Source organism: Pomacea canaliculata, linkage group LG2, assembly GCF_003073045.1.
Source record: "Pomacea canaliculata isolate SZHN2017 linkage group LG2, ASM307304v1, whole genome shotgun sequence".
NCBI lineage: Eukaryota > Metazoa > Mollusca > Gastropoda > Architaenioglossa > Ampullariidae > Pomacea > Pomacea canaliculata.
In genome coordinates, this window is record NC_037591.1 from 18,356,046 (window position 1) to 18,372,432 (window position 16,387).

Genomic DNA, 16,387 nt, shown 5'->3' on the forward strand with positions numbered 1-16,387 from the left:
TCTAACAGTCCCGATAATGGTTCTTTTCATTACTTAGTATACACTTCGCACATACAGATGTATATACATCTGTATACAGGCATATATACACACATATCTGTATGAATTCGATAAAAAGTCCAACGATCATTCGAGCCGCTATAATTAAATGAAGTGGCTATAATTAAATCTAATGGCATGCAAATTGTCAAGACCTGCACATTTTAGTTCTTAACGAGTTTGAAATTAGTGTCCCCAAGCTATAAAATGAAAAATATCGTGGACAAGAATTACTCAGAGAGCGACGTGGACCATGTAAGGACCAGAAACGATGTGATATTCATGGTTTTCTCGGCTAATGTAAACGATCTCATAGTCATGGTTTTCACAGTTAATATAAACCGAATGACAGAGTATTCTGCTCAGCAACTACAGACATAACATCTAGGTTACTTTCCTAGTGTGCATCTGGATTGCCCTCTCTTCTTCGGTTCTGTAATCTTGCGACCAGCAGCGCGAGACTGCTTCACTGCAGGTTCCGCATGAGACGAAATTCCCGAAGAAAAATTATGTAAGGACCCTATAAATCCATCGTAAGCTGAAAGGTCACTTGAATTATCTGATCAATCGCGGGAATTAAATAGTATCCCTCTATAATTTTTCTTTGAAAAAAGAGGTTTCGCGTGCATGTGACAGAGCGTGAGTGCGGAGCGCGTGTTGCCGTGTGTTGTACACAGACGTGGCCACCTGGACAATGATCGTTGAGTGGGGATCAAAGAGGATACAAAACTGTTTGTCCTTCCTGATTTTTGGTGTTAACACAGCGTGAAAAGGCAAACTGCGCTCACCCGTCACGGCCCGCTGCTTTGTTTGCTTCATCGATCACGTGTCACAGTCAGATAGGGAGACTAGGACACATAGAGGAGGGAGGAGAGAACATGTGACTTTTACGGTCGAGTGAATGGAAGAAGATTGATTGGATCTGGAGTCTGTAAATCCGTAAATTATAAAAAGCGTTTCTTTTATTTTACTCTGTATCGTATCGTCAAACGTCAGGCGAAGATCTAAGACAGATATTGCTGTACACAGATATATATATATACAAATATTTTATTCACCGTTGTATGCATCGATGGATAATGGGTGAGTCAATAGTAAATAATAATAGTAAATAATGAAGATGTCAGACTAAAGAGATACTATGTTATGAATTCTTCTAAGTCAGAGCTTGGCAAAGAACAATTTTGAAATATAAAAAGAACAGTTATATTGATATTGAGAGAATGACAATAGACTGGTTTTGAACAGGAGACTATAGACAAAGAAAGAAATTGATTGCATAGACAGATATGGAAGAAAGCAACAAAGACACAAAATAAAGATAGAATCTAACAGTATAAACATATAAACACTACAGATATAGATGAGATACAAAGGATACAAGCAGAAAAGCAGAACAGAGATGAAAAGTAACGATATAAATAGAGAGGAAGATGAAAGGAACAGGACAGACCGAGGTGGATAGGAAGAGGATAGAGGCGGCAAGGGTATGACAGAGAAAAGGACAGAAAGAAAGGAATAGTATATATAGACTGGTACTGAATGTAACATCATAGACCGAGACAAGACAGACTGTAGCCGCTCTGTCCAACCCTGCTGACAGAAATACGTTAATAAGTTGCCGAGAATATCATACACACTCGAAGGTAGACACAACGCTTACGCGGGTCATTTTACACGCATTAATTTACACTGTTAATACCTTATTTTACAAGAACCTCAAACAGCTGTACCGATATTAGAGCAAAAATCTTAGAATAAAAGAGATAAAAATTGTTATTAAATACTCTGACCAGTAATGTATAACATAGGCATGACCACAGAGGCACAGCCGCCATTTGGACAGCATATCGTCTAGACCTGGCAGGAAGCTCGTTCTCGTACATTTTAAGCCCTTCTAGTAATATAGCGAAACCAAAACAATGTGTAAAATAATATTTGCTAATTGTCTGCAGTGCACGATACATTAAAATTATTTTAAAGCGCAGTATGAGGTTCCAAGCTCTCAGAATCAATAGAAAATTCGAACGATACCCATTGATCGTCAGCAAAACAGTACATATAAGGGCAGGTGGTAATAAAGAAATCCTTTTTCACAAAGACCGGTGAAGATTACAGGTTTTAAAAAAAACTACAGTACCACTGGACGAAGTAGTCCTTGATTTAAATCCTTGGCAGCAATCTGATCACACAGAAACTGAGCTGTGGTGAGCTGTGCCAAAAGCATCTTGTACAGATGTCTTCCCAATCATTTGAAAAAAAAACTGTGTGTATATTTACTAGAACAACAACGAACTTGTTAGCGGTAATTAACACACATTTTTAAACCTGGTCGATCAAGATCGGCGCTTGATGACATCATGGTATTGTAAACACATACGGACACCTCTCTATGTCCACCATTTCTGGCTTTTTGTTAATGCTTGATCATAAGAAAACAAAGAAAGGAGAAACTGAAAGCTGTCTAAATTGGAAACGAATCACAAAAGAAGGAAGCAAGCAAAAGTGCTGAAGGCAAATAAATGGCCTTACTTGTAGGCGTTTTTGAAGTTGTCTATAAATCACATCAACACCACCAATCAGTTCTATCTGGAGGTCATAAGAAACCGAAGGAAAGTGCTTAGAGATAAACAAGAACTGTGAGATCAGTTCTTCAGTCACTGGCAAATAATACACATCTATGAAGTTGAATTTGAATGGTTGAAACAGAAGGTGGATAAAGAATTTAATCTGGAAATCAGTTTGGAATATTAGCTTAGTTAATATGTATTTGCCGTATTCAGCAGTAGACAATGTAGAACGATTCCCTCCACACCTTTTGTTTTTTTTTTTTTTTTTTTTTTTTTTTTGGGGGGGGGGGTGGCTCATTATCCGATCTAACGATGCTAAAGAAGCTCTTTTCTGCCAATGACTATTGTCACAAGTTTCTCTTAGTTGTTTAACTTATGTGCTGCTTACTACACCAGGGAGAGAAAGAAAACATTTAACAAAGAAGAAATGCGGAAGGATGAAAAGATACAACCGATTATTGTTGTTCTGTATTTCTTATACTACTGTTTTGATAAATATAAGCGACTTACCATGTTCACTGCCCACCCTGTTGAAAGCTGCAGCACAAGTCCACCTCGACGCAAACAATTCACACGGTTTATGTTTATATTTTACTCGCAAGTGCGCAGGCGTCGCCGGCTGGTCACGTGACATGTTTTTAAGGTCTGCCGTGCGTTGTTGGCAGGCTGTCGGTGCAGGCGATGTCGGACATCGATGCTTCTTCCAATCGTAGCGCGTGCGCATGTGGGTGAGAGAGAGTGTGTGTGTCACGACCATCTCCCTCATCGTCAGGCCCAAGACCGCTCTGTCAACTCGTGATGGTCACATCAGCCGCCTTCACGTTACTGACCTCGTCAACCGCTCAGCCAGCTGTGTAATGGCTGCTGTCAGTAACTCCTGCGTCATCCTCATCCCACTTGTTAATCGTTAGCCTACGATCGCGTGGTGTAGTCTTGCAGCAACCACATTCAGCGAAAAAATAGTACACAGACAACACTCAAATTAATGGAAAGCTAGAACCAACCTCCGCTGAGCTTATAGTGTGGACAACCATCCATTTGTACAGTTTTATATACAAACTTGAACTTACCTAAATTTTCTGGTGCCTTCAAATCGTCATATGTATCTGTACTAACAACGCTACGACATAATAGTTCTTGAAATTATTGTTTCATATTGCGGTTTGTAATTTGCTCTCTGCCAAAGTGGGGTTTCATCCAGGTGGTTAAATTATGGATAAAGACGTGCAAGTGAGCCAGTTCCATACCAGTGCGGCGCAGAATACTTGTACCTGATGACTCCGCTGTAGGTAACTGGCCTCTTAGTAGAATGAGGGAGGAAATGCAACATAGGAAGAGAAGAGGTAGACCGGCCCTTACAAAAACACACACACACCCCACCCCAAAAAGTGGGATATCTTCATCAGACCAAGACCAGTGTTTTGCAATACCCAGCCTGGGATATCAGATCAGATGCTAGGCAAATATCAGACACCTTAAGACAAATAGCAGACGAAGACTAAGAATTTGCAGGGTTTAGCTTGAGGCAAATATCTGCTGTAGAGAAGTTCAATTCCCAGCTATCTAATTAATTATCTCTTTTACAGATTTCTTGTGGTTTCTATGCCCAACTCGTCTCTTTCTCTCAATTAACGAAACTCCTATTTAAACTTATGATAACTCTTACTTACCTCAAATAAATATAACGAGTGAGTCAAACACTCTTGCTGTTTGTCTGTTCTTAATACAATAAATAAGACTTTTATTTTGGTGCTTATATTCTGAGTATTCGTCCGGTATAAACAAGATCATTCCCTGTGGGCAGATATTCATTAACGTAGTTTTTTTAAGAAAGGTTTACAACTTCTACGAGCTCTATTGTGTGGGTTTATTTTCTCAGGCCTTTGCCCCTAGTGTTTAATAATCCTTTGGATGTTAAGAAAGTACAGAAAAGGGGAAGTTAGACGGTGAATTATGCTCATCTAAACTGCCAGAAGTTCAACCCCAGTGCTTCAGACAATCAGGGGTTTGTTGTCTTCCTAGGCATGTCAGCAATGCAATTCCCCTTCAATGCTAGGCAATTTTTTTACAAAAAATCCCTCTAACTTCCCTTTCTTCCTCACATCGGGCTACCCGGCGCCCACACCACGTTCACACACCCAGTCTCATCCTCCTCATTGCCTGGCTTGAATCTTCCCATCACAATGTGTAGGCATTCTTCTGGATGCTGGTCCTGCTTGTTCAATATTCGCCAAAGGCAATTGCCAGTGTTTTTAATGTTATACTCGATGGTGTGAAATTTAGCGCCTGCTGCATGCTAGACATTGCACGTGTTGTTTTCATGTCTTACAATGGCCTTTCTGTGGTGAAGCCTCACAAACTAAAGTGATTACAGGAAATGCTTTTCTCTCTGCTTTATTCTCGTTCTGAGCGAGCCATTGTGGTGGAATGCATGTAACAACTCCGTCAGCCATGTTTTTTTTATGGATCTGACAAAGTACTGAGTCTGAAAGCACGCCTTTCACATGTTTGCCAGTTTAGCCTTTTACTGCACACTCTTCTCCATGACTGCTAGCTTACAGTTCTCTCTTGTTTGTGACATAGAAACCTAGCAGGCAAACACACAACCCGTTAAGAAATAAAAATCTAGAATATTTCTTAATGAGCAGCATAGTGATTAGACCGAATTGTTTACATTTACTCTGCGTGGACCTCATTACCTACAGGTCACAAAGAATGATGGATAGTCATGTAAAACACTGTCTTAATCTTGTTTTCTTTTGAATGACATTATTTTCAAAATTGTCTCTTCCTAGCTGACAGTTTGTTATTAAAAAGAACAAAACATGGACAGCATACGAGGGATAGGAAAACAAACAGATAACATATGTACTATAAAAGAATAAACAACAGTATTAAGAATAAAACGCGAAGAGGAATCAAACAACAAGAACAAGAAATGAGATAACACGATATTGCAAAAATGAAGACGAGCAGGGAAAGGGTGTGAAAAAGGACTAACAATTTGCCAAAACCATTAAGTTCCATATCTTCAGAATTTCTTCCATAATACAGCATCCCATTGCACACAGTCACTCCTCTTAAATATTTGACAGTGCTGTCCATTATCTAATACAACTACTCAACTGACAATTAGAAGTCCTAACATAGTCTCAATACAATTTATATTGTATTGAAAGAGTGTTGCGCATAATCTGTGCAAAGTGAACTGTCTGTGAAGTCTGTGTGTAAATGTTATAAGAATTATTTGTGTAATAGCACAATCTCTGCGGCGAGTCGGCAAAATTTTTCACTCGTAAGTACATCCTGCTGGGGACGGATGTGTAAATATGATAATAATATCTTTTAAATCACCATTCGAAATACCATGACAGGAGTAAGCATGAAGACCAGTCCATGGTCATGGGTCACCGTCACAGACGGTGACAGGGAATATAAGTGACTGGGTCAGCATGGGCAAGCAGGCTGAGACCCACGTGTTAAATCAAATAGTTTAGAAGATTCTACAAGGGGAGAAGGAGATAACAGAATTAACCTCACCGGCCAACGTTTTACTTCCCAGGGAGACTCGTCAAGTGCCGAGACACGATGTGTTGGGGTTGGTGGAGGCTGCGTCTTCCAAGTAAGGTGCGGTAACAACAATTTTTTGTATCTAGGATTTCGTACAATTTATTTGAATTGTTATATTTTTTATAATTCCGCTTATAATTCTGTTTATAACTTATTAATAGGTGCAGCAATTAACCCTAGGAACACATCATCCTAGGAAGATATGTGAACCTGACGGATTTGATACTGTTGGCCCCAAGAGTCGGCAATGCTTAAAGAGAGGGTGTGCTCCAACATCTGTCCCCAGTAACTGAAATTCAAATATGTCGTAAGGCCTCTAGTGAGAGCTTTACTTGACAGTGACATTGTGAGCACGCCCAAAACTAATTATTAACAAATTATTATTTTGTATATCCGGCTGACTATTGACTGGGAACACACAAACTTTGGTTAGTACAATATGCGTAGTTAGAAGTGTAATTATAATGCGTAGTCTTTGGATGTAACTGAATTGAGATATTATTTCTTTGTCTTTTATCGTGTCTTTTACACAGCAAATGATGTAACATATCGTTTTATAGTTAAAACTTAGACAGGGCCTGCAAGAGGCAGACGTAGTTATCTTTGTTCAGAAGCAAAAGAACGCGCTAATGTCCGGGCGACTGCGCGAGTGTTGAGTACACTTGTGAAGGTCTGTTCCTCGCTAATTTCATCAGCTGAGTCTCTGATGTGTACAGTCATTCGGAGAACGCACTTTGCAGCACTCGCGTCTGGCCCGTGCTCACCACCCTTCACTCATTCCAGTACTCCACCGCCATCACGAACGCATGGTAGCCATATCATATCCTTTGCCCATTTACTGGACATTTGAGCCTGGCCTCTGGACCAGCAACTAGCGAAACTCTATTCTTCGGTCTGTTGCTGCTGCATCACTGAAAAGAATGTACTCCGGGGAACGCGCTGTCATTACTGTCTGACAGAACTATAATAGTTGTAGATTTTATAACTTTTGCCAAAAGAGCTCGATGTCCGTGCTTCCAGCCACTGACCTAAGAGGGATGTTTACATAGCAGAAACCACAGGTTTCGGAAAAAAGTTGAGGGTGGTAGCAGTTCAGAAGGATCACGTGGCAGGAGAGGATATTGTTTTGTGGCATCGGTGGCAATGCTGTCGAGGTAATTCATTTCCCACCAGCGACACACCGAGCGGTTTACACGAGGGACTACAATCCGTGATACCAGCAATGTCAGCAACCGCGTCGTTATGGTGATCCTTCCTGTCGTCGGCAGTTGATGCCTTTCTCTCCTATTCACCGACGTAGCGCGTGCTCAGTCATCGGGCATGTGTGGTAATGGTTATGCCAGGCTGCATCGCTGTCTTTCAATTGTGCCTCGTGAAAGTTTTCACTGTTGCCTATCACCAACATCATTAATAACCTGCTTACTTTCACCACCATTCAAGTCTGTAGTGATAAAGTCACTCCTTATTGACTGTAGATCAAGCAACCTCAGAAAATATAGTCTGCTTTTTAAATAGGATAAGAATATAAGAATTCATTTACATATTGGGCAGCGTGACACTTGAGTGACATTGCTTATCATTGTGTCTGAGCAGAAAATATATGTGCTGGTATTTTTTTAGAGAATCTAGTCACCTGTCTAAAGGTTTGTCAGACGATCGAGAAGGATAATATTTTAGATAGCACAAACATGCAAGTTCAGAAATAAACCAATGCACATGGCGGTGCCAGCCAATGCTGATTCTTAAATCACACACCCCTTTACCATCCCGAAACAATATTTTTCTAAGAAAATTTTTAAAATATCCGGCACCAAAAATTGTGGGTGATTGTGATTAAATAAGGTATTGTGTGTAGGCGGTAGCATTGTCATTTAACGGCCTTCGTTTCCTTCATGAAAGAAAAAAAAACATTATCTGAGATGAAATCAGCTGCGAGAAAATTGGGTTGGTAGATGGTAAATAATTAGGGTCGCTTCATGAAATGCAACCTTCAGTTAGTCAGTTTAGTAAATGTTAGAAACTTTTCCTTGTGCATTTAAAATTTACAGCGTTTGTACTCTTTAAGAAAATGTTGCCTCTGGTATTACCATTACTAAGAGCTTTCAAAGCCTGTGTTCTCAAAGTGAAATCCAGCAAAAGCAGAAAAGCAAACAAAACGGTGTTGAGGCGATGATGAGTGCGGTATGAGCTAAGTCTGATCTGTGTAACTGACCCATAGCCACCAGCACCTGACATCAAACATAACGGCCTACACAAGTAAATCTGGGAAGTGAAATTAGTATTTGCATGTGAAATCTGTTTACCTGTTGAGACTCGGCAATAGCCCGACGTCTGCAATTTCTATGCTGACAAAGAAAACGCGTTTGTATATCTTGCAATGTTTGTATTATTACTCTCAATGTTGTGTATATAGTAGGTTCAGTATTATCAAGGATAGAGATAGTCAATAGAAAGAGGAATCATGCCGAAAATTTTCGGCGTAGATAGCAGACATGAGCGCCCCCAAGCGAGTACCATGATCGCGCTCACAACGAAGAAACGAAGATACGGGACTTGGTTCTTGTTTGTTTGTTTGTTTGTTTGTCTTATGATGGTTCGCTGTAGTTATTGAAACCTTGTCCACTAACTAATGATTCCTAAATATTACAAAGTTTTAAAGTACAAATATATGTTTCTGTTGATATTATGGCTTCTGTAGCATTATAATATAATATGACCTTTTTTTTCACAGATGTATGTAATGTCTGCATGAAAAGTAACAGGACTGGGTTTTTCTGCGTGATCTATGGGTGAAAGAGATATAAGCTGATTGTGTTTTCATCTAACATGATTTCTTGGGAGTACACAACTGTAATCTGACACTATTCTGACACTATTGCATTTTTTTTACAGCAAGAAGAGACGAAAGTTGTAGCAGGAAAAATCATGGCTGGCTTACCATGACCATGCACTTGCTCACAACACCCTGAGCATCCAGCAGTTCCTGGCCGAGAAGAACAAGGCCGTGCTGGAATAACCTCTCTAGTCACAGAGGAAGTGGATAGCCGAGTGGTTAGAGCGCTGGCGTCCAATCTGAGAGGCACGATGGTTCAATACCCAAACAGCGCAGCAAACTTCCCCCGGTCGACCCAGCTGACTCCATAGACGGTTGGGAAAAATAAGGCAGCGAGGGAGAGGAGATGGGTACCACCCTCGCCGGAACCTGGCCCCGAGAAAAGTGAGGTCTCTAACACCTCTACCCACAACGACTTGAAAAGGTTAGTGGACGACCTTTACCTTTTACCCTATTCACCTGATCTTGCTCCCTGTGACTTTTTTCTTTTTCACTAGCTCAAGGGGATCATCAAGGTGACCCGCTTTGAAGTCGTGGAGGCCATGAAAAGGGTCATAACGACGGAGCTGAGGGGCATCCCAAAAGAATCCTTCTAGCAGTACATAGAAGCATAGCAGAGAAGGATGGAAACGTGCATTAGACGAGGGGGGATTACTTTGAAGGGGAAACCATATAGTTTGTTGTTTGGAAGTGAAATAAACTGAACGCTTCACCAGTCCTGTTACTTTTCAGACATACCTGGGGTGGGTGAGCGTGTGTCTGTAAAACGGTTGAGCTAAGAAAGCTATAAGTGAATGCTTATGGGGATGAGGGGGCGCTACTCTGTGGCTTGACCCCGGCTCACAATCATTCTCTACGTTTTTTGACGTGTTTGAATTCTACGGGAATTTCGCTTCCTCCAGCTTGTGCATGAATGGTTATAAGTGTTACTTCAATACGTCTGACTGTGAGGAGCACCGTATTGCTGCGTGTGAGTGTCCCTGTACGGGAGAAATTTCTTTTACCAAACCGCGTCCATTTTGTGACCGTTGGTTAGATCTATAGATAGTCAGAAACGGACTGAAACGGTCTACATGTGCGGCCAATCAGGACTATCTGGCTGACAACACTCCCTTCAGTGACTGAGTATCGTCCCTACCAAGTAGATCTATTACAATCCCAATACCTAGTTGAATCGGCGATAGATCTGCCATGATCGTGCTATGAGCAGTGTAGTGTAGTCTATGCGTGTGTGTGTGCCTGTACGGCAGACTTTCACACTTCGATGTGTTAGACTGTCGTCATGTCGTCATGCTGATCTACAGTCGGGACTTTCTGCTCTCGCTGCGGCAGAAGGCCACACAGGTCCCTGATGTGAATTTCAGTGACATTCCGACACAGGGCGGGCAAAAAAAAAAGAAACTGAGAGGATCTAGAGGAGGAGTCAGACACAGACTGAAGAGGAGAGGGTGCCGACATCCACTGCCAGCCATCACCCTGTCGAATGTGCGCTCTCTCCACAACAAACAGGATGAGCTCTCTGCGCTCATTAAATTCGATGGAGACTACCGACGCTGTGACCTCTTCTGTTTCACTGAAACATGGCTAACAGAGGAGGAGACATTCGGACTTGAAGGATACACAACGATTCGATTTGACAGGAATGCACAAGCGACAAACAAGCATGTAGGGGGAGGCTTGTGTATGCTTGCAAATGAGAAATGGGCACGAACTACACAGTACGAGAACAGACTAGTACCCCCCATTATGAGATACTGACAGTGTCCTTCAGGCCGCATTATTTACCTCGTGAATTCGGCCAAATCACTGTGGTCCTCGTCTATGTGCCCGGCCCAGACTTCAACCTTGCAGCTGAGCACATTGCAGACACATATAATCGAGCGACAACAAGATCAGTTGATCAGCCTGTGTTTTTGCTCGGTGACTTCAACCGCTGTGATGTCTGTCAGCTGCTCCCCTGTCTCCATCAATACGTCACGTGTCCACCCGCCTCGACAGAACGCTAGACAGGTGTTTCGGTAATGTGCCGGCCGCTTATGTTTCCAAGTGCCGGCCGCCGCTGGCAGATCGGACCACAACATTGTTCATCTGCTACCCACATACAGACAGCTCCTTAAACGTGAAAAGCGACAACACTATGTATTAGGACCTGGACAAATGAAGCAACTGGGCTGCTTAGAGACTGCCTAGAGTCACTGACTGGATCTGTTCTTCACTACCTGTGGAGACGACCTGGACTGTCTGGCAGACACAATCACCTCTTACATCACCTTCTGTGAAGAGTCTGTCATCCTACCAAGCAGATCTGCAGCTATCCAAATAACAAACCATGGCTAGGTAAGGACTGAAGCACTGTCTCAATGAAAAGAAGATAGCTTTTATGCAAGGAGACAAACAGAAAGTGAAAGAAAAGGAGAAGGAGTTCAGGGCAAAGTCAAGAACGGCTAGAGTGGAATACAGAAAGAAGGTAGAAAAGCAATTAATTGAGGGCAACGCAAGAGATGCTTGGAAGGGCCTGGACACCATGATGGGTAGAGAACGCAAGACACAAAGAGTAAAGTGTGATGACCCAGTGTCATTTGTTAATGAGCTCAACACTTTCTACGCGCGGTTTGATGTGAGAGACTTCAGCAATGAAGCAGAAAATATCTGTTCTTCACTGTCGGCAGCCACTGTCACCATCTGTGAGGGAGATGTTGTCAGAATTCTCTCTCATGTGAACCCACGTAAAGCCCCTGGACCTGACCACGTGAGAGGCAAAGTACTCAAAGAGTGTGCTAGTCAGCTGAGTGGTGTTTTTACCAGACTTTTTCAGCTCTCCCTTGACTCTCATAGTGTCCCCCGCGTGTGGAGAACATCCACAATAATACCAGTGCCAAAGAAGCCTCATGCTACAACTTGAAAGACTTTCGACCTGTGGCTCTCACGTCTGTTTGTGGCCAAATGTTTGGAGAGAGTTGTGGGAAGATTGTTAATCCCCACCATGGCTGATCGCCTGGATCCTTTGCAGTTTGCCTACAAGCCACGCAGGGGGGTGTCTGATGCAACTCTCACGCTTTTAAATACTATCCTACAACACTTGGACACTTCTGGCACCTATGTTCGGGTCCTGTTCATGGACTTTTCCAGCGCCTTCAACACGGTCCAGCACACCTTCTTGTACAGCGCATACTAGACCTGGATGTCAACACTGGCCTAGTTCTATGGATCAGATCATTCCTGAAGACCGACCACAGAGGGTGGGTCTCAGAGTTCCACCGACAGGTACTATAGGGTCCAGCAGCTCGTCTGACGGAGTTTATTTGTCAGTGGATGGAGTGATTCTGTCAGATGAGCAGATCCTCAACACGGGTACCCCTCAGGGATGTGTGCTTTCCCCCATCCTGTTCTCTGTATATACAAATGGGATTACTATTAACAGTGCTATTCTCAACTTGTTAAATATGCAGATGACATGGCCCTTGTGGGCTGCCTGAAAGACGAGCAGTCCCTGTCACAGTACCTGGCCTGTGTGGGGGAGCTGGAGGAGTGGTTTGACCGCAGCTTTCTGGATCTGAACGTTGAAAAAAACGGAGGAGATGGCCTTTGGAAGAGCCTACGAAGGAAGAGATGGCACAACCCCTCTCTCCCCACCACTCCAAATCAAGGGACAGCAGGTGCAGAGGCTGCTGTGTTTAGGTACCTTGGTACAGTGATCGACGGGAGGCTCTCCTTTAGCGCTCACGTGAACCAAGTGTACAAAAAGGCCCAGCAGAGGCTGTACCTTCTGAGGAGACTTCGCAGCTTCGACGTCAGCTCTGGGGTGCTGGAGACTGTGTACAGGTCTCTTGTTGAGAGCATCCTCTCATTCAACATCGCTGCCTGGTATGGTCACCTACTAGTCAAAGACAAGGCAATTCTGGCCAGAATCATCCACCAGGCAAATAAAATTATTGGTCAAGCACAGCTGCCACTTTCTGACTTGTACCTTCATGCAGTCAGAAGGATGGCACATAACATCATTTCGGACCTGAAACACCCTCTCCACACCAACTTCCAGCTGTTGCCCTCAGGCAGGCGCTATAAGGTACCACGCATACAGGGCCGCCGAGAGCCAGCCCGGGCCCCGGGACAGACGACCTCTCCGGGCCCCTTGTACTTGTAATCGTAAATTATTTTCCCAGTATATAATGTATGTTTACAATTCGAATCTCAATATCTACACTTCATTCAGTAACGAAATATAGACTGCAAAACAGTAGGACAAGTGCACTAGATCTACATCACTACTTGAACAATGAAGTTGTTTACATGCGAGTGGTTAGTAAATGAGGACAAATGATGTTAAAGGATCAGACTTGTAGCACCCCGCTCCACAGACCCCCCCTTTAGTAAGGACTGTTACGTCAGCAGCGACGTCAAAACCTCGACAGATTAGACAACGGGTAGATGTATCACATAGCCTTTTGTTGTAAGTGCTGCGCTTTTGTACTAAGTCACTGACGTGCAAGGACATGTTCTCTATGTAAGTGATTTATACTTCTACATGGAAAGAGGAAGACCGAAGAAGTAAATGCCTAAACAAGTCTTCATCGAGTGTCGTTAATAACCTCATTAAAAAAGTGTTTGCTCGCGAACAGCAGAACACATCAGTTTCATTTTTATTCAACTTTACATAACAAACACAGCACCTATCTAAAAGTCCTTCCTATATTATTCCTTTAGCAAAAACCGCACGCGCGCGGCGCACATACACACACAATAACTACACACACGCATGCTGTTACACGTAAACAAATATCTGAACTGAACTGTCGCCTTCAGACTCTTTAAAGCAGAAATTTTGAATTCATCCAACTTTTACGAAGCATAAACTCGGTCGACTTCAACCCATCAGTCACTACCGTTAAAATACCTGCTGAGTTTAGAAGACAAAGCAACTGTTTTAAAGACTGGTTAGCTAGTAAGTGTAACAGGGCCGCCGAGAGCCAGCCCGGGGCCGGGACAGACCTCTCCGGGCCCCTTGTACTTGTAATCGTAAATTATTTCCAGTATTAATGTATGTTTACAATTCGAATCTCAATATCTACACTCAAACTCAACTTCTGCATGTGTAATGCTTGGTGTTCTGTCCTTAGACCTTTCTTTAAAAGAAAAAGAAAAGGAGAAGAAGAAAAAAAAATCCACTGACCAAGGCCGGCCCCCTTGACAGCGCGGGCCCAGGTACACCAGACCCCCTGTCCCCCCTCTCGTCAGGCCTGAGTGTTAAATACTTTAATATTTAAGGAGATTAGAAGGTTTTGTAAAAATGACAGAAAAATAGAAATGTTTAGCATATTTTAGCTGATCGTAATATGTTCATAGAACAAAGTTATACTGTACTAATATTGTCATTTTACCTGCTGACTAAAAACTTTATGAGCTTTTCTCACAAACTTCATTATTGTCAGTCAATTTGAGACGCTAGTCACTCTCATTGACACTGATGTTCCTGCACTTTGTCAAATGCTATTTGCCAATAAACTCGATTACTATACTTGTATGGTAGTGTGCGACATCGCAGTTAGTGGGATGGAACATAGCACGCACACAGGGAGGGTGGAGGCTGGCGATGTGGGGGTCGGTGGTCGCTGGCCGGGTGACAGCCACGTGACGAGGGAATGTGTGAGGGGGTCGACTAGCGACAGGATTCAGGTGCGCGGATGTGGATGGATACGCTAATCAACCATCTAAACAAAGTTATGCAGAGGGCACCAGTAATCACGAGGTCAGAAGAGTTGGAGGACTTACGGATACATGTATCACCATCTTCAGGTACCCTGCGCAGCAAACATTCTCTCCTGCGATAGGCGAGCTCCGTGCACCACTTTGTACGTTACCTCAGCTCTGTTCTGTAAGCAGCAAATGTTGTTTAACTCGAGAACATGCATACGAAAAATAGAAAGACGAGACAAAAATGGCGTATCATACGACTACTTCTAAGATGTTAATCTGTTCCTATTCCTTTGGCTAAGGAGCATACACATATTTTAGTTACAGAAGTCTTACAAAACAAGTGCGAGCATGACACTGTGAAATTATAGGTCACGAATCACATTCTAGCATACACAAACGCATACTACTGCACATTCACACTTACCACCTGACCTCCTATATGCACCAGCCCTCACTCAGACCAGGCCCTCCCTTTCGCCATCTATACTTGAAGGAAACGAGTACCCCTAAGCTTCTTAATGCCAAAGCGAAGAAAGTGATGAATCAAATTTTTTTCTCAAAGTTTTGCACCAGGCCCTCTCCTTTGCACCAGACCCTCCTCTCTGCACCAGACCCTCCCATCGACCTGGAACTTTTGTTAAAAAAAAAGTTTTGCACCAGGCCCTCCCTGTGCACCTCCCAGACCCTCCTCTCTGCACCAGACCCTCCCATCGACCTGGAACTTTTGTAAAAAAAAAGTTTATGCACCAGACCCTCCCATCGACCTGGAACTTTTGTTAAAAAAAAAAGTTTTGCACTAGGCCCTCCCCCGGGTTTGTTTGCTTTTGTTTTGTTTTGTTTTTTGGTGGGTTTTTTTTTGTTTTTTTTTTTTTTTTGAAAATGGTTAGGGTTAGAGTGTTCTGCAGTTCACATTAATTCACGCAACTGGCTGCGTTCTTCATCGACGTGCGAGTCGAGTGATCCCACCGCCTAAAGTTGTTTCATTTCTTTTCATCTGTTTTGCAACGATATTTGAAAGGTTTCAACAAAATGCGAAATGAATAAAAAAAATTGTAGAGCTAGGGAGCAGCCACGGGAGAATGTGCCTCTCTTTACACTTTCGCCGATGCCACCCCCGAGGGGAGAGTCCGGGGCGTTACTGAGAGCCTGACTCGGCAAAAGCTTCCCCTCCGGTTTGATAGACTTTTTCAGACAGTTGATAAGGCAGACATTTGAAAGATGCCTCGCCGGCTCGAGGCCATGCGATCGGCACAAAGTTATCCAGAGTCATCAAAAGGGACGGGGCCGAGACCCCGACTGATTTTGAACTAATAAAAGCGCTCTTTCCCGGCTTTGACGGTCGTAGAGTTGGTTTGCATGTATTAGCTCTAGAATTGCCACCGTTATCCAAGTAGAAATGAATCATCTAAGGAACCTCGACTGATTTCATGAGCCATTCGCGGCTTTCACGTACGAGGCATGGCTTAATCTTTGAGAAAAAGCATATGACTACTGGTAGGATCAACCAGAATGCTGTTAGGTGTACACGTAACCGACTCCCACGAAGCAGTCGCCGCTGGAGCGCGGGTCCTGCGTTTGTGGGTGCTTTTCGCTCTTGCAACCGAATCATCGGTTCAACATTTCCACTTGCTGTGCTTTCACCCGATCGACACGAGCGCGCTCTTTCACTCGAGACACAGTC